Source organism: Puntigrus tetrazona, unplaced genomic scaffold, assembly GCF_018831695.1.
Source record: "Puntigrus tetrazona isolate hp1 unplaced genomic scaffold, ASM1883169v1 S000000008, whole genome shotgun sequence".
Classification (NCBI taxonomy): Eukaryota; Metazoa; Chordata; class Actinopteri; order Cypriniformes; family Cyprinidae; genus Puntigrus; species Puntigrus tetrazona.
Window position 1 is genome coordinate 437,004 of NW_025047688.1, and position 22,149 is coordinate 459,152.

At 39.0% G+C, this 22,149-nt stretch overlaps 1 pseudogene; it reads right to left on the bottom strand.

The window, feature by feature from the left end:
* LOC122332279 overlaps window positions 1–19,348 on the bottom strand; it is a 39,934-nt pseudogene extending 20,586 nt beyond the window's left edge.
* Between the last annotated feature and the right edge of the window lie 2,801 nt (window positions 19,349–22,149).

The window sequence follows — 22,149 nt, forward strand, 5'->3', positions numbered from 1 at the left end:
AAATTCACAGGAGTAAATTACAACATATTTTTAAATAGAAAAGCGGTATTTTCGTCGCATTCATATTTCACAATCTAACTTATTCCGGTATTTTTGATCATAATTGTTAAGATTAAGAGACCACATTTTTGGGGAATGTTTTGGCCATTATAAATAATAATTGTGATTAGAACACCTTCAAATAAAGTGTAATCCAGAATGATCCAGTTTGTACTCACTGTCAGTATTTGGGCCGCTCTCCATAACACCATAGGGAGGGACGAGCAGACCAGCCATACACTGACGATAACTCTGAAAAACACACACACTGCAGTCACACACAAGAGGTGGCAAAAAGACATTGAAAAGAAGGACGAAAAGGAATGCATAAATGACTTAAAATAATAAAATAATCAAACTAAATTTGACCAAAATGACTCTTAAGCTTAGACATAAACTTAAGTATGTGTTCCTGTTTTTTTTCGTGCAAACCTCATCAGTTATTGCAAAGAAAAACATACATTTTCCTTTAAATCTGTCATCACTTTTTTAACTAATCACTTGCTCTATAGAAACATTTCTCATAATCCAATCATCTCATCATTTCAGTTCAGAATGTGGAGGTAAATGAGTGTCTTATGGGTAGAAGAGTTGGTCATATATGAATAATAGACGTAGACATGCATGATCACACACACACACACACACACACACACACACACACACACACACACACACACACACACATTTGCTCAGTGATGCGAAAGCTATAAGAGACATCACTGACAGCGTGAGCTTTGAGTAACGGCACACATTATACACACATGAAAACCACCATAAACCTGGTCCCCAAACTGAGTCTGCTTCCTCACAAGGTTTTTCTCGCCTAAACATCCCATGAAATTTCTTGCCATAGTCGCCTGAAGTCTAGTTTAGCCTTAGAGTCGCAGCGATGAACTCATCGGAGCGCAAATAAGAAAAGCAGTTTTAAAGGAAGAGTTTGTAGAGTCGCCTGTAATCTCTTTAATCAGGTCTGACTGCAGATCAGAAGGGATTATGCTGGATTAAATCAATATTTCTGAATCAAAGATCAGACGACACACACAGTACACACACATGAGTATAACAGACACACACGTACCAGTTCTTCTACTGTACATACGCATTTTGATACCTTTAGCTTTTATGCCTTAATATAAAAATATTAATTTCATAGTGTTGAAGGCAGCAGCCTTTAGCACTTTTACAAAATAATATGTGACCCTGCTTGGACCACAAAACCAGTCATGAGAGAATTTTTTGAAATTGAGATTTATACGTCATCTGAATCATCATCATCATCATCATCACCATCATCTCATATTCGGCCGAGAAACAACTGTTTGAACATCTGAAATCTGAGGGTGGCACAAAATCAAAATGTCCAAATGCAGTCTTTAGCAATGCATATTACTAATAAAAAATTATGTTTCGATATGTTTATAGTAGGAAATATCTTCATGGTACAATATCTTTTTTTTTTTTTTTTACATAAGATCATTAAATAAAGTAATTTTTACCCATACGATGTATTGCTGGTTATTGCAAAAAAATATACCTGTGCTACTTCTGACTGATTTTTTGATCCAGTGTCACAAATAAATTATAATTTTATTACATCATAACTGAAAAAAAATGAAAAGGTATATTAAATGCAGTATGTTTTGACCCACTTGGGTATTTGATAAATACTTCTCTGTGTGTATATATATATATATATATATATATATATATATATATATATATATATATATATATATATATATATATTTATTTATTTATTTTTTTTTTTTTTTTTTTTGAAAAATCTAATTTAATCATGTTTCCAGCAATAGCAAGTTATTAAGAAATATAACTTTTTAATATATATATATTTTTAATGATAATAAAAGATCACAGTTACTCGACATTTCCATTAGCATCTATAACTCTATAACTGACAATCAAATTCTAGACAGACAGATGAACCTACAGTGCCGTTGGGCAAAGCACTTAACCTCAGATTTCTCTGGAGGACAGCACTAGTATACTTCATGTTGCTTTGGATGATCTGCTAATTATAGACGCACAAGAGAGATTAGTGCCCATTTAGTGTCTGTCGAAAGGGCAGAAAGTCCAGCTTGTCCTGCTCGTCCATAATGGCTCTGAGACCTCACCAAGGTTTCGCACGTCTCCGAAGACCATATTCAATATGGCACTAAATTGAATTAACATCCGTTTCGATCCATCAAACCTAATACAGAACTGAAGACGTTTTACATCACTCCGTTTATAAAGGATTCAGAATTTAGAAAATGCAATGCAGCACAGCAGCTATGAGTTGATGAATATCATTATACAGACAGAATAAGCTGATTTTATTACTCTCAAAGCTGAAAGTTTTAGTAACAGGAGGTGCCGATAAATGAAGCTCGGTGACTAATGACGCAGAGGCGGCCCGAGCCATTAACCAGGACACCTGGGACAGTTAATGTGGCCTTTCTGGGGCTCAGATGAGAGTGTCTGGGTCTCTGGGGAGTGGACAAGTCTCTGAGGGAGGACAAGTCATTATCTCTGACTGATGCATGCCATAAATCACACGAAAGCAGCCTAATCTGTCATAAGGTCTATGAATGACACAACACCGAACGCTAGAGAGTGAGCGCGCACGCTGTTAGTCAGGTCACCCGAAAGTCACATTACTCACCCTCACTTCATTCAAACCCGCATGACTTACTTTCTCCCACCAGTTCGAATTTTTTCAATGAACTGCACGGGATTGTTCGCAAATCCTGAATGATTCAGACATCAGCTGGACTAATCCAAACCTCGAGTTCGACTCGCTAGCCGAATTATCCGTTAACGGTGTTTAACAGGTTATCAGTGATCAGAGAAAGATCTGGATCATGTGGGCTGTGTAATGCTCGAAAGATACAGTCCACGAGCATTGTTCTTACACAGAAAAAACAACCAATCACAGACTGACATGACGAATAGCTGAATGCTTTCAGATTTCCAAGCAACAACAGAGACTATATGCATCTTAATATGCATCTGAAATGTTACGTATCATATGGCAATTAGTGCAAATATCATGTGACACATAATAAGCAATCCTTTAAATGAAGTGCACTTAATGTGATAGAAAATACACTCTTTATGTACTTCAAAACTGCAAAAACATAGTTAAAGTGCACTTGTCTTTATGCATTCAGTTATTGATAGTCACACACAAATTTTCGTATAAATGGTTCCATAAAGAACATTTAACGTAATAACAACATAAGTTTATGGTGAAATATGAACCTTTCATAACTCATAATAGGGCACTTTAATATAAATTTAAACAGTAATACATTTTCTTTTTATTTGAAATGAACGCGCAGTTAAGTGTGTAAAAACATTATGCTCAGTGCGCACGTAACTGTATTCTTATTTCTACAATAAGTGATCTTTTTAAAAGCACGCTAAATTGTTCTTCTTTTCACGGTGTTAAAATAAAAGTATTTTCCAGTCATCCGTCAGGCATCTCTGGAAAGGAAGCGCTCCCGTTACACAGCTCCAGCACATCTGACAGTTCGGAGCAGAGCTCTAATTGGAAATGACTCTGCCTCTGTCACGCTTCTATTGTATTTGTAATGATTTTTCTTTGTATGGTAATCAGTGGAACTGCACAAAGCTCTCCTGAAGAGACTTATATGCAGCAGTTATATTTAATGACGATAAAGACAGTTGTCGGTGTGTAAAGCTCATCATTCCTCTGATCATCAGAACGGGCTCTTGAACAATTATTCGAAGCTGTGTTAACAGGCTTTATTCGTTTAAACAAATGTCACATTTCTGTACTAATTTAATGGAATATGTGAAAAGCTTGCTTTAAACTTGGCATTCGGCATTATACACACATAAGCCATTCCTAACTGTGAATGGCTGCTGTGTTTTCTGCAGATTGTGTGTAGGTGTGTTGAAGTACACAGGTTACGATTCGAGCAAATGCGCTCTTCAAAACCACAACAGACTGTCTTTAGGTCAGAGATGTAGAGATATAGATTTAACTCCACGGCTCTTCTCCTGCTTTGCTGTGCTTTAAAGGTGAAAAAGCCCAAAAATGCAATTAAAAAGTATTTTAGGACTGAACGCGCTTTAGCGGTTTCCGGGGTGTTTTTTTGGCAGGAATTCAACCAAAAGCATGCTATAAGGATGTTTATTCTTCTATATTCTTCTAAATTTGATTACTCTAGAGGAACAAACCATAACACTTCATTTAATCTTAATCTACACATACATTAGGGGTGAAATGATACATGTATTTGTACCGAACCGTCAAGGTGGGGACATCTCGGTTCGTTGTGGCGTCCACACCAAGGCAATGCTGTTCGATAACCCCCAAAAGAGCTGCACCCTTAAAAACAAAGCCCCCTAGACAGTGACCATGCGATGATTCAGAACAAGTCTCTCACACAGACTGACAAAGGATAGACTTTAAAGACTTACGTGCTTTGTGCTCGTGTATCCTACCTCTCTCATTCGGCACAAAGCCTAAATATCCCATAATATTTCCATGTTTGCAATGGAATGCATCTGAATGCTAAACTATTATTTATTATGCAAATTACATGTGCTTTCATGTCGTGACGTTTTGTGTGAACACCTGGCTTACGAGTATTCTCACTAACGGTAAAAAATGTAGTTATATATGTCCTGTTACACAACTGAAAAAAAGTGTTTTTCCCGTTACACATTTGTGTAATATCAGACATATTAGCGCTTTAGATACTATGTATCAGTGTGTACTTATACTGTGGTTACATACAACACACACATCTAGTTACTATTTCAGTACACAGGCAAATAATCCTCAAAGAAATAATACTTTATATGTTTTTTAATTTTAGTAAAGCCACCCAGCATATGTGATGCTGACCATACACAACATATATGCAATTAATATACACTAAACTCTAATGACCTAAATAATGAACAAACAGTAACGGAACGTGACAAATTACCCACGATCCCCTGGGGCCTTAGTGGGACGCTGTGATTGGAGGAGACAAGGCAGCCCAGAGGTGCTTAGAGCAGGCTGATATACAATTACACAGTCAAATGCACAAACAGCGCACACAAAATCACGTTTAAATGGTGTTTTTACCGAAAAACCAAAAAAGAAAAGTCACTGAGAGTGTGCATTGCTGTCGATAAAAAGAAAAAGCCTGATGGTGATGCTCAAGACAGTAATGAGTTTAATTCAAATTGAGTTTCCAATAGCGGGAAGACCCAGACCCTTAACACACACACACACACACAAACCTGGAAGGAGACAATGGAGAACTGTATGTGAAACACAGCATATAAATATCACCTGCACATGGCCACTCACTCAAACACGTAATAAATACAAGCGCGCACACACACACACACACACACACACACACAGAGTTACAGATGTGCACACGTGCTGCTACGTGATACTGAAAGTGGCAGGATTTGATTGTTTTAAGTTGCAGAGTAATGAGTAATGAAGCGTCTGTGCTCAGAGTGTGTAAAGATCTCAAGCAAACTCTTACATAATCCACCTCTACACTTTTACAAGCCTCTAGAATCATCTCTGAACAGACAGAAGCTCATCTGATCGGCGTGTTTTGGCTTTGAAAAAAAAAACCCTATGTTTCCATGATACCCATTATATAACCGATGTATCTTAATTGTTTACATGTAATTGTTTTTGTAATTGTAAAAAAATGTTTTTGTTTTAAAAAGAATACTTCAGCAGGGTGCAATAAATCGATAAAAAAAATGAGACTGGACATTTCAAATGAATGCTGTTCTTCAAAAAAAAACATTTTGAAAAAAAGAAATGTCATGGAAAAACGTGAAGTAGCGCAACTATTTTCAACACTGATAATAATTAGTGGTATTTGCAAAATAAAAGCCCCGAATCAAAAATATCGGCCAAACAGAAAAATGTATCGATCGAATCAATTAATACTTTTATTTTAATTGATTAAAAGTGACAGTACAGATATTTATATAAAAAAAATCTGATTAAAAAAAAACAATTGGACCTTCTATTCTTCAAAGAATCCTCAAAAATAATACTTTAAAATATTTTAAAATTAAAAAGTTGTATTATTTTTCAATTGCAATAATATTTATAAAATATATATTAATTAATATGCATAACATAATATTAAGATTTATTCCAAGTAACAAAAATGCATTGATTTATCAAATCTTATTTGAAAACGTTTATCAAAAACATATTAAATTAGTTTTACTTGTCTCGTGGAGCTTATTCTCCGCTCTCTCAGAAATATTAAGGTTAGTTTTGAGAGGATAATGAAACCTCACATGTGATAGTCTCCTCATTGGTGTTTTTACTTTATCGATCACGTCCTTATCAATGCATAAACCCAACATATCAACAGGAAATGAAAGCAGTCCTCGCTGAAATAAGCCTTTGTGTGGCTCGGCACAACTGTTATGCAAAAAAGAAAAGGAAAAGTTTATAAAGACCATCTGTGAGATCCATGCCACCCTGACAATAATATACAGAACTAATAAGAGTGTCCATCGCCATGACAACAGTAGTCTGCTTCTGAGATAATTAGAGTTTGACTTTGGAGTTATTTCGACTGTAAAGGAGGAGTGTTTCCAGCATCAGCAGGGGCATCTGACCATTACCAGACAATATCCACGATTAACTGCTTGCTGTAAATAACAATGTACTGTTTAGCATTCAGTAGACCTCTTCTTTGAATTGGTTTCCCAACCAACAAAACCTCAAATTAATTATTTTCATTTTAAAAGCAGTATAATCATCGCAACCAACAAATAATTATCAATTGCATTTTCCGGACAAACCCTACAGTTACTGATCATTAGGATCATCACATAAGCGCAAATATAAAGTCAGACTAATGCCTCAATTAGAGAAGAAGGTCCAATTGCTGGGAGATGAAAGCCACATCAACCATCCAGGGACCTCAGAGTTCGGAAGCTGAGAAAGATACAGCAATCAAGCACAAGATAGACGCAATTACTCAGAGAGATCCATGTCTGGGGCAAAAAAAGCTCAATAATGACACAACTGAGATACGTGGACAGATGTGGTGTCGGACGAGAGCAAACAGAGCCGTGTGGATGGAGAACGTCAAATGAAGCTACACGGACATGCAAAAGAAACTTGAACGGAATCTGGGATCAAAGCCATCCGTCAAAACGCTGGACTGGTGAGCGGCTAACCTGGATATAGGCTACATATTTTTCACATATTTCCAAACCGCGCTGCACAGGTGTCACCTGAACCTGGAGGATCTGGAGCAAACGTACAGGCAAACATCAGCAAGTCTGAAAGGGGGCTTAATGAAATGACTAAATTGTGGCCATTGGATGGTCGCGTCAAAACGTACTCACTTACTGTGTCAAAAATATTCACTGGAGTATACGGTCTACCCTGAACCTCCGAATTGACATGATTTTGAGTTTTTGGCTTTTCTTTGATTTGTTTTTGTGAAAGAGTCATACTTTGCAGATTTGTAGAGCACAACAGAGTTACAATGAGCAGAGGCCGTCTGAATGTGAAGATATGAACGTGGCAATTTTGCAGCAACGTTCAATAGACTTTGCCACAGACGTTTGGCAGAAGAGTACACAGTCTTTTTGTAAGGGCACTTGTTATATAGACAGACAAAACTACAAGAAATGCCATTTTATGCACTCAAAAATCACTCTGTAAAAAGAGGGTTCAATGAACTGAATCAATATGAAGGAATTTCCTGGGTCTCACTTTATATTAGGTGGCCTTAACTACTACGTACTTACAATTAATTGAATCATTTGGTACAATGCACTTATTGTGCACATACATGTTTTTACATTGTACTTATATGTAAGTGCATCTGTAATTACATTTATAATTATACAGTTAACCCAGCGCAAAAATATATTTATGCATCCTTCACAGACTTCGTTTTATTCTGCAATGTTTTAGGCGTTTTCAAATGTTACTACTCGTTTCTGAACATTCAAAAATTACATTTCCATAATGTTTGCTGAATAATAAAATGGATGTTTGGTTACTTTGTTTTAAGATTACAGTTTAACTATACGTTTAAGCGCTGAGAAATATGAATTAACCACATGCTAGGGTTAGGGTCTGGTTTAGGTTACTTGCATGTAATTATGCATATATTATTGTCACTATAATAGTAAGTGCATTTAAGTGTAACAAGGACACGGAGAATGTTCTCCTAAAATTCATAGAAGCAAAGTAAAAAATATTTTAGCTGATTGTTTAACATTTTTTTCATAAATCAAATAAGCAAGTGATTCTGTTAGCTGTTTCAGGGTTAAAAGAAACTTGACACAGTATCCTTTTAGAAAATGAACAATAACTTTTCAGTCTTCCAACTGATTTTTTCTCTGACAGCATAGACAGCAATATGAAAAACCGTTACATTTTCTCTCTTTCCTGCTCAACATTCACGCGCATCTCATGATTGCCCTTCACTGCACTTTTTTCCCCACTGACCACATTCATTACATAATTCACAAACCTGTTCTCCTCTCACAAGACCTTACCTCGTTAAAAACAACACAAGGCTTTGAGCCTCTGTGCGTAAACCTCGGCGTCTCACGCGCAATAAATCTATCAGTGCAGAAAGTTCCTGTTACATCCTGAGACAAAAACAATCAAACGTCGCACGATACAGACCTCAAACAGAACAAAGCGGATCGAGTGAGTGTTCAGACACTTACCTACAGAAGTGAGCGACCCATGAGTGACGGGGCTGAGGCGGTCAGTTCGACTCGATCTGTCTTTTTCTCACTACTGTTAGTGTCTAATACTGAGAGCTCTATACGGCAGCTCAAGCATGCTGTAGTGTGTGTGTGTGTGTGTGTGTGTGTGTGTGTGTGTGGTCCGAGCGGCAGGCAGAAGAGAGTGCTGATGTAGTGAGCGCGCGCGTGCGTGCGTGTGTGTGTGTGTGTGTGTGTAAACGGGCAGCTGACCCCCCCACCCTCTGAGAGCGGAGCGGTTGCTAGGCGATTTGAGTACTCCAATCATCATGCTCTGATGACTGCACATGCACACAAACATGCATGTGTAAAAAAAAAAAACATACTTTTGTTTCACAGAGATGAAAGTCCGTTAGCAGCAGTTACTCGATAAGCAAGAATTTATTTCGATAACGCACCGTTTAAGATGCGCCAGCACACGAGGTGAGTGTAACACTTAGAAACGAGCATATTTTCAGACCGACATGCTAAAAACTGTTTGTTTGTTCAGGCATGTTGTAACGGGACTTAATAATTCAGGAGATGGACACAGACATAAAGTGAAAGTACCATCAGATGTATAATACATGAGATAACGACTCGTTCAGAAAAATATCGATACAATTTTTCGAAAGTCAAGTGTAAATCGCTTCCAAAAATCTGTCTCATCGCCTTATTCTCTTTGAAGTCATTTGAAGAGCATGCATAACTCCTCACAAGAGACTTATAATTGCCACGTTTATCATATTGTTTCATACATTTAGTTCTGTCCTCCTTAACGAAAAATTGACTACATCCCCAATCCAGGTTTATGTCTTCTTAATGATATACCAAAGTGTTACGCTTTGATATACTTTTAAAAAGTTCTGCTCTAGGAATGATATACTTAAGTCTAAACTGAATGTAATGTTTTAATGTAGTCAATTGCAACATTGAATGTTTTAATGAATGTTAAAATGTTTTAATGTTTTCATTTAAAAGATTATTAAGTACAGTTAATTGAACTTTTGACTGCTTTTTGATCCACTCACAGGACATCTTTATATAATATGTTATTAAAAAAAACCGTTTAAGTGCACTTCTTTCTCACAAGCACTGACCTGGCATTTATCGCTCTGTAAAAGGAGCCATGTGTCACGCCCTCGTGTGTTCGTGGTCTGCTTTGTGTCTTCAGCAGAACTCATTATTAGACTGAATGCGAGAGATGCTCTTTCGCACCAAAGCTGAACTTTCGGCAGCATCAAGTACGGAAAGAGGAGATGTTGGCTCTTATAGCGAGTCATCTGAGCAGCTGTTAGCGTTGCTCTGGACGACAGCTGATGAGACGTGGATCAGACGCACCTGCTCTCCATCGCAGATCATCAAAGGACTGAGACCGAGTGAGTCATTCATCCCGGACATACATCACGAGTGTCTTCTTCTTCAGCTAAGGAAGTCTACGGCGACCCGCAGAACCACTCGAGGGCATACAGATCTCAATATAATAAGGAGTCCCTTAACTCAAAACCTCTACCATCACCCACGGCCCAAAACTGCACTCATGTTTATGCTAATAACTCTTCATTTGTAGGGAACTATTCAGTCATGAAAACAGAATTCATGCGGAATGTCACAGAATTGACTAGACGTTGTGCGAATAAATCAAAAGCTGGTCAAAACGTGATATGGACTGAAGTAGAGATGCTTTTGGTTATTACTATTCAATAAGACCTTTAAAATAAAAAATAATGGAAAACAGAATTCGATCAAATATATTTCATAGGTTTAATACTCCAAATATTAATGCACGCAACTTGTTCAAAATGCATGTTCTTCTTCAGCAGCATTAACAGCCCTTGAATTCCAGACACTTTCAACAATGTCGACCGAAAACAAAACGCTGACTCACAAACTGCTTGATCTGGGAGGATATTTTGGAGCGAAATAGCCCACCTCCGACCAGTCCAAAAATCTTAGATAGGAATAGCGGAGCAGCAAAGCCGCGCTGAATGTGGGCAGTTCCCTCAGTTCCCTGCAGTAGAGTTTAAATCAGAGACAGGCAGAGGTCTGCGCCGTGATAGGATCTGTGTTCGTCTCAGATTAAAGGCCAGCTGTCGCTCTATAAAGGCACAGAGACATGCTGCTTCAAAAGAGACCACTGTCATTCAAGCAAACATCACAATTATCCAGCGCTGAGCTTCGGCTTTGAAATAGAAATGAGTTACTTACAGGTGCTGCTGGTTTCTGCCAAAGCCGTCTTTTATCTGTATGAATGCGGTTTCCTCTAAACGAGCAGCCAAAACAGGAACACCGGGTACTATTTATAACGCGTAAATCATTAGAATTATAAATAGAAATAAACATAAATTAGAGATGCACTTGGCATTAAGCAAGATCATGTTATGTCGGCCACTGGTTATCGCAATAAGTGTCAGGCAAGATATCAGACCATGTATTAAGAGAAAAAAAATTGTAGCGACATTAAGTTACATCGAATGAACTTAAATTTACAGTTGTGCTATTTACTAAAATATTTTTGCAATACTTAATGCAATAAATATTAATTTAACAACATAAGAAATAACATAAAACCCTAATTAGAAAGAACCCTAATATAGAACCTTTTTTTTTTTGCATATATGGTTATAATAGATGAGTGCTGGTGTGGGTGGGATAGGAACATGGTCATCCTACCCATCCCAAAATTCCCCTAAACACACACACACACACACACACACACACATGTTGGTATTTGTGGTTGGTAATGGTTTTTATACTGTAAAAACTGCATGTGCTTAGACCTAAACCTACCCCTTACACGAAACATTATGCATTTTTAGATTTTCCAAAAAAAACAAAACACCATTTTGAATTAAGGGGACTTTGGCAGTGTCTTCGTAAACCACCTTCAAATTGTAATACCTCTGTCATACCCATGTCATTAAACACATGTGTCCCCACAAACCACAAAGACCAACACACACACACACACACACACAGACACTCAATGTCTCTCCGGTTTCCTGTTAGTCAGCTCAGTGCATCCCACCCAGTGACCCAGCATTACACTACAAACACACACACACAAACCCATACACTCTCTTCCCGGCGGTTCTGTGAGTAACATCTATAACTGTAAACGGAAAGGAGTCAGAAGGCATTCGAGCAGTCATTTGCTATTTTTGTCAAAGTCAGCCAACTCTACACAACTCTGCGAATCCAAAGAACCAGCATTATCTATTTTGTTAACGCGCTTTACTAGTATTGAGGTGAATTAATCCACAGAAGAATAAAACTGATAAAAGTGAATGACCATCCAGTGACCTCTCTGTACCCCACAACACCATGATGCTTCACTCGGACCGCTGAAAAACACTGATCTGTTCAGGAGCTTTCAAACTCAAAATAATTTGCTTGTTACATTCAGAAATGTCGCATTTAAAGATACGCTGCAGGTAAAAATCTTCGCTTCCAACCCGATTAAAACCAATCTAACGAAACGCAGACAGTGGCATGTTCAGAAAACAGGTCTATTCTTTCAAATGAACAAACTTGTTCTGCGCTAATTCTCTTACGAGCACGACTCACCAGATCAAAACAGCTATAAATACTTTCTTTATAATAGTCGGAGAAATAAAATACTCTAAATAGCTTATAATTGCAGCCGGCCAGAAACACGAGTTAAGACATCACCTTAGATATCAGATATATCAGATACCTCTGTTGGTCCTCTCAGTTCCCCAGTGCTCTTCACACACACACACACACACACACACACACACTGCGGAGGGACAGTCTCTCTCAGGGGAACTCTGTGTTTTGATATCTCTCCTCAGCCTTCTCCTTCCTTTCCTCTGTTTTAGTTTCTTCCTCCCGTTTTCCCCGTCTTCCTCTCATTCTGTCGCAGCTCCAGGCCGCTTTGTCCTTCTCTGACCCGCTCCAGTAAAAGCTTCCCATCAGGCCCAGAATTTCTGATCGCCCACAGGCCAGAAAGAACAAAACGGGAGAATGAAAGACTGAGAAATAAACTCACGGCCCTGAAGAGCACAAGCGATGCTGGCTCTTCTGCCAGAATAGAGAAGGACAAAAAAAGCTTCTTCATCTGTTGTGTTTCTGAAGAACAAGTGAATAATTCCTGAGTGCTGGGAGGTGAGCGCCACATGCCTGAAATCCACAACCCTCTACACGAACCACACAGAATATATAAACTCACAGAGTCACACTAAAGCGGCGTTCCTCAAACTTCTATTCTATTATTCAGACATTCTTCATTCAAAGCCACATAGACTTGATTGTTTTTCATACTGGTTAATGTTACTAATATACTTATATATACTTATATATAAAGAAACGAGGATTGGCATTATAATAAAACACCCTTGTGAATGAATTTTAAGCATGTTCAAATAATTATATTTCCTACGTCTTTTCCAACGGCTCGTGAGGGTGAGATAAGACATCTTGTTTAGCTATTTTAGCTCATTTTAAGCCCCGAGGGAAGTGTACTTAAGATCTCCTGACGCCTGGTTCCCTAGCTGAGGACCACCGAGCTAAAGCACGACCACGAAAGCCTCAGAGCAGGATATTTCTTATTCCTCCACTGCCTCCTGCTGGCTACAGATCATAAAGCAACTCAAATCTGACTTTGCAATACCGTAACACTCCAAAGTATATTTTAATTCATTGTTTAAATCATTGCTTCTATGGAAAAACGTTGGACATTTTTGAGAATGAAGCGTTCAATAACTTACTAATAATCTCTTGTGAAATGACCATACCCTAAACGTACTGTAGGAGCATGTTAAAAGAGCTAAATTAAAAGAAAAAAACCTTAAAAATCTCAAATGGTTTATATATATATATATATATATATATATATATATATATATATATATGTATGTATGTGACATATATAAAAATACATAAAAATTATATACTTAAGTCCTATGTAGGTGGTTCAAAAAATACTGTAAAATTTAGTAAAAGTTAAGCATTTTAATATAAGCACTTGAGTATATTCTTTTAGAGCGTGTTATTGCCATAATAAGTCCTCTTTCTTAAAAACCCTAAGCGCTCATACCTCCCACAGGCTCCTGAAGTCCTTCTGCTCAATCCGCAGAAGTTCACTGAACTCTCGGGTGACGATGGTGGCGTGCCGTGGCGTGTTGTCCAGAATAGACTCCCGAACGCTGTGCCGATGCCCAGGGTGCAGATGGTGACCGCATCCTTAACACGAAAGAGGAACACAGGTCAGAGCCAACGCTTTCATAGCGGAAGAGACCGCATCAGCCTTTCTGATTGAGAGACCGATTGATTCGGGCCTTCTCAAGGACGACACACACGGAGAAAGACGGAGGTCGGTTCATTTGTCCCTAAGGTTTGTAATGTAAGACACAGATCTGTTAGGAGTTGCTCTAGTTTTCTGCTGCGGTCTATAATAAGCACCTGCGCTCAATAAAAAAGCAGCTGAATATTAGTTTCCACTTGGGATGGGAATCCTAAGCGGTTTAGCCAGACTAGTTCCGGTTCAGATTCTACTTAGCAACTGAGAAATAATTCCAGTAAAGGGTTTTTCTTTATCTTGCCAGTTTTTGCATCTCCTCTCATAATTATCTTGTACCTAAATATAACTCCTTTTAGGTGAGATGCTGTACGTTTAATGTTCATGTGATGTAATAACAGTTACGTAAATGAACTGTTTGTCCTTGATGGACTTTAGGGAATGCATAAATATGCGTATGTTCTACTAAAAAAATCAAGCTGCTAATATTTTAACATCTTCATGCATTATAGTCCCATTTAGCAGATTGTTACGTGATAATACAGTTTACATAAAGCTGTTTCAGATTTGTTATATGACACATATTGCTTAACATTAATATAATTTACATTTTGCAACGATATACAATAGCAATGATAAACCATCAAGCAGTTAAGATTTCCTATATGTGACCCTGGAGCACCAAAGCATTCATGAGTATGAGTATTCATGAGTATATTTGTAGCCAATAATAAACAGATTTTTCTTTTATGCCAAAAATCATTCCATGATGATATTTCGTAAAACCTAATTTTACATTAATAAAAGGCATCGCTTGATTTGGACAACTTTAAAGGTGATTTTCTCAATTTTTGGATTTTTTTGCACCCTCAGATTCCAGATTTTCAAATAGTTGCATTTGGCTAAATATTGTCCAGTCATAACAAACCATAAATCCACGGAAAGCTTATTTATTCCGTTTTCAGAGAAAGAACACCTTATCTGACTGATCTTGTGCTCCAGGGTAAACCTAGCAAAGGCTAAATGAGAATAAAGCTGGATATACTTTGTAGATCGTTATAAATGATGTATTCTTTAATCAAGTTATGTGTTGATATTGAGGATTCTGAACGATGCCCATAAACGAAAGGCCTAGAATGTAAACGTTATCATTTCTTTGATATGATATACGATGGTTCGCCATCGTTTAAGAACAGAACTGACATGACAACGTACCTGATGGTTTGCGGTTTCTGAGACTTTGACATCTAGGGAACCCGACAGGACGGTGTACCAGTTAGTGCCGATGTCACCTTGCCTGTACACTAACACACACACACACACACACAGAGGGAAGGTACATACTATAACACCAGACCCAGTCACAATGAATGATCGTGTGAAGTAATTCTGCCGACAAACAGTGTTTTCTCTTCACATGCAGGCCTATGTGATTGCGTGCGTCTGACTGACATGTGATGCCTTTCTCCAGACACTCGTAGAAGCCGCGCAGAGACAGATCTGCTGAAGCAGAGCAGGGTGGAACTTCTCAAAGGCCTTCACACTTTTCAGACGGGCCAAGATAATGTCCACATCCTCCCCCGAACGCTCCTCGGGTCTGCGTGCACAGAAACACACATACTAATCAAATTACAGCAATACCTGCGTGCATGCCTTCTTATTTTATTTCAAGTTATTTTACTGTGTGTGTGTGTGTGTGTGTGTGTGTGTGTGTTTTTTTGCAATGGGGAGCTGGTGTGCTTATAAACCAGAGCACTTTGTTTACAACTGAGCTAAAGGCATGCCTTAAGGAAAATGAGCTTTTCACTACTCGCATAGTGCATGACTGCAGACCAATTAAAAAAGCAACACATACTTTGTTCTTAAAATTAATTATTGGTTAAAAAAATTAAAAAAAATCAAGGTAAAGAGTCACCCAGTATTTATACAAAAACCTGTGTCGTGTATGTGTAAGTTAACAAACAGACGCATTTTTGTTCAAAAAAACACACTATCATTGAAATATGTTCATTTTATGGCTTGGAGGAGACCCCATAATAATCTAATGTCTTTACAGTGACAATAAATCTATTTCAATCACATGATTGTATTGTGTTTTAATTATATCCCAATGCATTACCTCAAATTTACTTCAATTATTGAATAACTGTTGATCGAATTACCTTGAAAATCATCGTCAGGACCTAAGTTTGGTATTTTAATGGATTCCAGTTTGAAAAAGCACTGAATATTAGATCCGATTAACTTTAGTGGACCGACGTAGCAGGTCTGATTTATTCAACAGCGCCTCGTCATCACAAAACACAACATAACGTAGCCAGTCACGAGGTGCTGTACAGTATCTAGTGGAGAACGATGGGGTTTTGATGGCAGCGCTGTAGAGCGCAGGTTGAACAAAGTCCAACGCAATGCAGAGATACTGTAAGCAATGCAACAGCTCCGGGCCAAGCAGAATGACACCGAGATCGATCACACGCGAGCGTTTAAGGTTTAAGCGCCGTGGAGCATTGACAGTAACGGCTAATTAAACACCTCAGCAAGCCAAGCCAAACGCTGCAGCCTTAACATGTCTCGCAATCTAAAGAGGTCGAGGTTCGTGCATCTCTAGGTTTAATCAGTTTGGAATTAGGCCTTTTCCAGTTTTATTTTTCAATGCCAAATATCAAAAATGGCCCGTTTAGTGTGATATGCGCCCGACAGTCGGTGAACAGACCGAAACTGAAACTACGTTCAATTTTAAAACTCACATAAATATAAGGGCAAAGCTGAAAATGCACGCTTTCCTCAAACCGCACACGTCCACTTAAGAGTTCAGACACACCTGTGCAAACAGTAAGTGATCATGTGTCTGAGGGTGTTTAACGGAGACTAAAAATCCATTTGCTGTGCAAACAGTTCTGCATCAAAACCGTCCGCGTGAGCAAGATGCTCAAGCCAAAGGTTTTCGTCAGAACACACACAACCTCTCCACAGCATTTATTACTGCTCAGACCAAAGGCTTGGTGATTTAAACAAACCCCAAGCTTCAAGGGTATTCATGGAGATTCAAATCTTAATCCAAGACCCGCATTTTGAAGTAGCACAAAACCGGGAACTACTTTCAGCCTCAATTTATGAGCTTCCTATCATTCAAACAGCCGTCAATATATCGTGGTCAGAGTCGGAGGAGGAAAAAAAATCACGTACGGCTCCACTCAATACATCTGGACATTGCTGTTATGCGTCTGTGTCTCCATCAAAACGATGTCAGGGGAAAAGAGATGAAGACGGGAATGGAGAGAGATGAGCACGGGCACGCTTTCACTCTTTTCAACAGACCCGTGCCCATCTGCTTTAGGTGTGTAAATATTGATCTATAGCGAGACGGAGCCGTTCACTGCAGGAAGAGCAGGCCGGGGCCCATTAGAGTGTGTCATAAACACATTACACACAAATCTCTGCTCCGTCTTTGATAACGAGACTGTAATGTTTGTTAACTGCTTTAAAATGCTGGATGTATCCTGGATGTCCTGTATCTAGGCTATCACGGCCTAATGTGTAAAAACATTAGAGATTTGCATTTGCCATTTTGATGTGATGTCCATAAAAGTGTAAATTAAGTTTCTTGAGGAGCCTTGAAATTCTTGGCTTGTTTTTCCGATGTACTTTTTGAGGCTTAAACAATTTGCTCGCATGGACTTGTAAAAGATGAGCACAAATTATGACAGAATCGAGAAAAAAAAATGTAAATAATTATTTGCGTTCTCTGAAGAGGATGGAAGTCTTCTGGTTTTGGAGCAACATGAAGGCAAGCAGATGATGACAGAATTTTCATTTTGGATCACCTGAACCCCTTTTTATTGTTATTTTTAGTCCATGTTGGAGTTTTGACAGCCCTGTTAAAGTGAAATATGAGAGAGTTAACATTAGCGATAAACTACTTCTTCTTATATATATATATAAATGAGCGCAGGAAGGCATTTTTTGGCACATCATGGGAGTAGGTGGGGTCTATTATTTTTTTTAAAATATGCACAATTATAAACAAATGTTTCACCAAGTTATTATTATACACAGCCAACATGTTTAAATCAATAAAATCTTTAATAATTATCACGGTCACGTGGCTTCATGGGATTGTAGTTCTTTACCTCATCCCAACTGTTTTTTTTGTTGTTGTTGTTCAATTTCCAAATACATTTTTTGTTTAAAATCGGTCTGATTAAAAACACACACACACACACACACATTTCAATTCCTTACGTACTTGTGTTTCGGGAGTGAGGAGTGTGTATAATTTGCACGAACGAACGCCCCGGTCCGAATTCAATTTAATGCAAAAAAAAAAAAAAAAAAAAAAAAAAAAAAAAAACAGCAGGACGGACATTCTGATAAACTTCTTCTTTTGAGGTCTGTAGAAACGCACGTGCACGGGTGACTGGATTGTCATTTCGGGGTGGACCACTGCTTTAAGTTCTGTCTCGCTACTAAAGCCCTTCACAGCAGAAAGTGTGCGTCTGTATCTCCACGCGCCTGCAGCGGAAACACAAGCACTGCAGCACTGGTGACCTCCTCCAGGTGACAAACCACACTTCAGTTCACCATCTACTGCATTCACGAGTCTTCTCAAACCTATCGGCCTGAGCACGAAGCGCTGCATCTGTATCAATCAGTCGCGTTTGACGCGAACGACATGAAACTCGCGTCCTGATGCTGTTTATGGGCTCGAAACGCCTGCTGTGTAAATCGATTGCTGAAGGTGCATTATAGGGCAGCAGAATGAAGTTCGGGGTGAATGATGGTACCTCTTATCCAGACAGACGATCCACTCCGCGGAAGCGGACGGGTGGCTGGAGGTGTGTGCCGCGACCATCTTCGGTGAAATCATGGAGCGATGTTACAGTTCGCATCGTCCGCACCTGATCACGAGCAGATGTGACTTTACTGAGAGCGAGCGAGTTTGAGTCTGACTCCGAGAGACGCCGCTGCTGCCGCCCACACAGCTGACGCGGCGCTCAAACGCACCGGGGCTAGTTGTCACAAGCGCCGTAAGGTTTGAGTCAAAGTACGCAAATCCACACGGCGCCTGTTTTCAACGCGTAGCGCGAAACGCTCGCTTTGTCCGAGTTCGCGCGAGCACAACGAAGCGCAATAGCGTTCAGACTTTTAAATAAATTCAACGCGCGCAGACTGAGGTAGTCAGTGTGCGTTTAAAAGTAGTGCGCGCTAGGATACACCATCACGGGGAAGACCGGCGAGCCGACAGTCGTCCGGGGGATAATCGCTGACACCCTTCACCGGGAGGGTGAGCCCCGTTCATTGCCTGCTCGCAGAGTGCTGTGTCCAAGCATGTTAACAGGAAGTTGAGTGGAAGAAAAAGATGCACGACCGACCGAGAGAACCGCAGCCTTATGAGGACTGTCAAGAAAAATCGACTCATTCATTTAGGAATATAATAGACAGATATATATATATTTTTATATAGTAAATAAATATATATAAAAATATATATAATTAATAATAAACAGACCTGTATGGATATTCAGTGTTTATATATTTAGTGTTAAAATTTGTTTAATAGATATTAATATATTAAGTATAAAAATGTAAAAAAAAAAAAAACCTTACTAAAATTACTAAAAGGTACATTTTTACATTAAAAGGCCTTGCTAAAAAGCGTAAACTATAAACAGGTTTTCAGCAAAGCTTTTATCATATTGCTAATTTAGAATGTTTATTAATATTATTGCAATAATGAATAGTTTTATTATTATTAACAATTACTGAGAGGAGCTTAAACCACTAATAGAACTCGGCGAGAATCAACCAAAAAAAAAAAAAATAGAAACTTTTAAAATGGAGTTTTAAAAAGAAGTGGCGGCGTGCTGATGTAGTTTATTCAACATATCGCAACCCATCCAGAAGACCGGGCCTGTCCAACAACAGGTTCCACTCTATCCTGACATTAAAGCCGGCGTAAGCGGCTGTAACTGCAGGAAAATGGGTGTTCCTCTGTGTTTCTGCAGTCAGAAATTCCAGACACAAGCACATTAACGTGCTGTAGCTCTGTCTCATTATAAAGATGTCCAGTCAGCAGCTGAGAGGGAACAGCCCTGCGGAGAGAGACACAGTCACACACTGAGCTCAGGACAAAAACAGACTTGCATCAGTGTATTAATCAGTTATATGATTTACAGTCGCTCCGTCTCATTTCCATGCTCCTAATTTCCCCCCGTGCGCCGAGTCAGTGATTTACAGAAGCTCTGTAAGAAGAAAAAAAGAGCTTTGAACACGAATGCTCCACATTCCTCTGACTGTATCCTTGGTAACAGATGGACAAAGGAAGACATTGACTGAAGAGGATCAAACATTGGTTTGCGGGTTCGCAGTGTCACGCCTGTTCAACCGGCAGCACTCCGAAGCCCTTACTTTATGTGTTAATTCTGTTGAAAGTTATTAATGCACCTGTTTGTAATGTTTAGCTCACAATGCGGCGCAAGCTCTCATTTGCACATGGTCAGTCTGAATGCGGCGTCCTTCGTGAATCCAGCAGGTGGCATCACCTCCATTGTGCTCTGAGCCGGAAAACAACCTTTTAGACCGAAAACGTCCAGACCGGCCTGCACTGAAATAACGGGCTTTAAAAGACCAGTTGAGTTTTTAGTTTTTAGTCCATACGTATTTTTAGTCCATACGTAATACAAATATGCAACAGAAGGAATTATTTAGTATTATTCATTCGTCTTCCTCCTCGGCGCAGATCTTCTTGATGTGTGAAAACAAAATCCCTTTGCTCAGCATTTATACGATTTGCAAATTAAACGGCTCCAATTTGGGGCTGTTTCTAAATGTAAACACGAGAGGTTGCTGATTCAGCAGAATCCGAGTGAGAGGAACCGGAGTGATTTACTGCAGGTTTGCACAGATGCTGCAAGCAGCTCTAAAACACCCCGTCTACCGTAGCTGTTGCTCTGAGAGAGAGACAGACGTGAGAGTGAACTACCTTTAAAGTCATCGGGTTCCTGTAAAGATTCGCGAGAGATGCACCGAGCTCATTCATGTGCATTTTATCTGCACGTTGAAAAGGTCTGACAGATGAAGTCAGCATGAAACGAGCCCTGTCTATTTTTAAAATGCGTTTTAAAAAATCCATTCAGCAACCAGGTAATAAAGATGCACACGTTCGTTATCATGGATGCTTTAAAATACAGTGAATAATTAAAAATGTAAATGACGTTGGTCTGAACGAAAACGCCAATTCGTTCTTCACCACTAGGTGCTGCTCTGTTTCCCTGGTAACAGCACACAAACACTGCATTATCAGATATTACAGGCACGGAGACATTAAAAAGAGACCAATCGACCAATCACTGCAGAGTAGGGTCACACAAAGGTGGGGTTTGAAATCGTTAGGGAGACGTTGAGCAAGTAAGATTAAATAAAGTGCTTTCTGACCTTGCATCAAGCTTTCGTCAGACACTTCCATAACCAAAATATGAACTTTTCATTACCCGTAACAGAGGCAGTTTAAAAGCACATTTCCCCAGCGCTGGTCGGCTGTGGATGTTTTCCGCTAAACTAAATAATAATTCACCGAAGGCCCATATCGCGGTTCATCGTAAATATTATAAAAATAGAAGACGCTAAAACAGTGAAATATTTCTAGTCATTAACGGGCACTGGAGATCACAGACTCCTCCAGCGTGTTGAAAACGGGCCAAAAATGTGAAGACTCCTTATCAGCCGGTCTTACAAGTATGCAAACATGAGAGTAGAGGAAAAATTCCATTGCAGATGTTAAGGAAGACCTAGTTAACAAAGTCAACAGACTTAATTGTTTACAATAAATTAGTTTGTCGCTATGGATTATTTTAGTGGTGAACATTTTTTCTCAGTAAATGTTACAGTGATTTACTACGGGATCAAGTTACCACACTCACCGCTCAGCTCCAACATAGATTTCATGCAGATAATAACCTATCCCACTGACCTGTTGAGACGCAGGCTTAATACAAACATGACCGTAAATCACAGACTTTGAACGGTTCTGTAAATCTTGTTCCCAAATACGGCAAAACATATAAAAGCTGCACTTTGACGCGAGAATGCTCTGATCGCGTGTCAGAGAGGCCTCT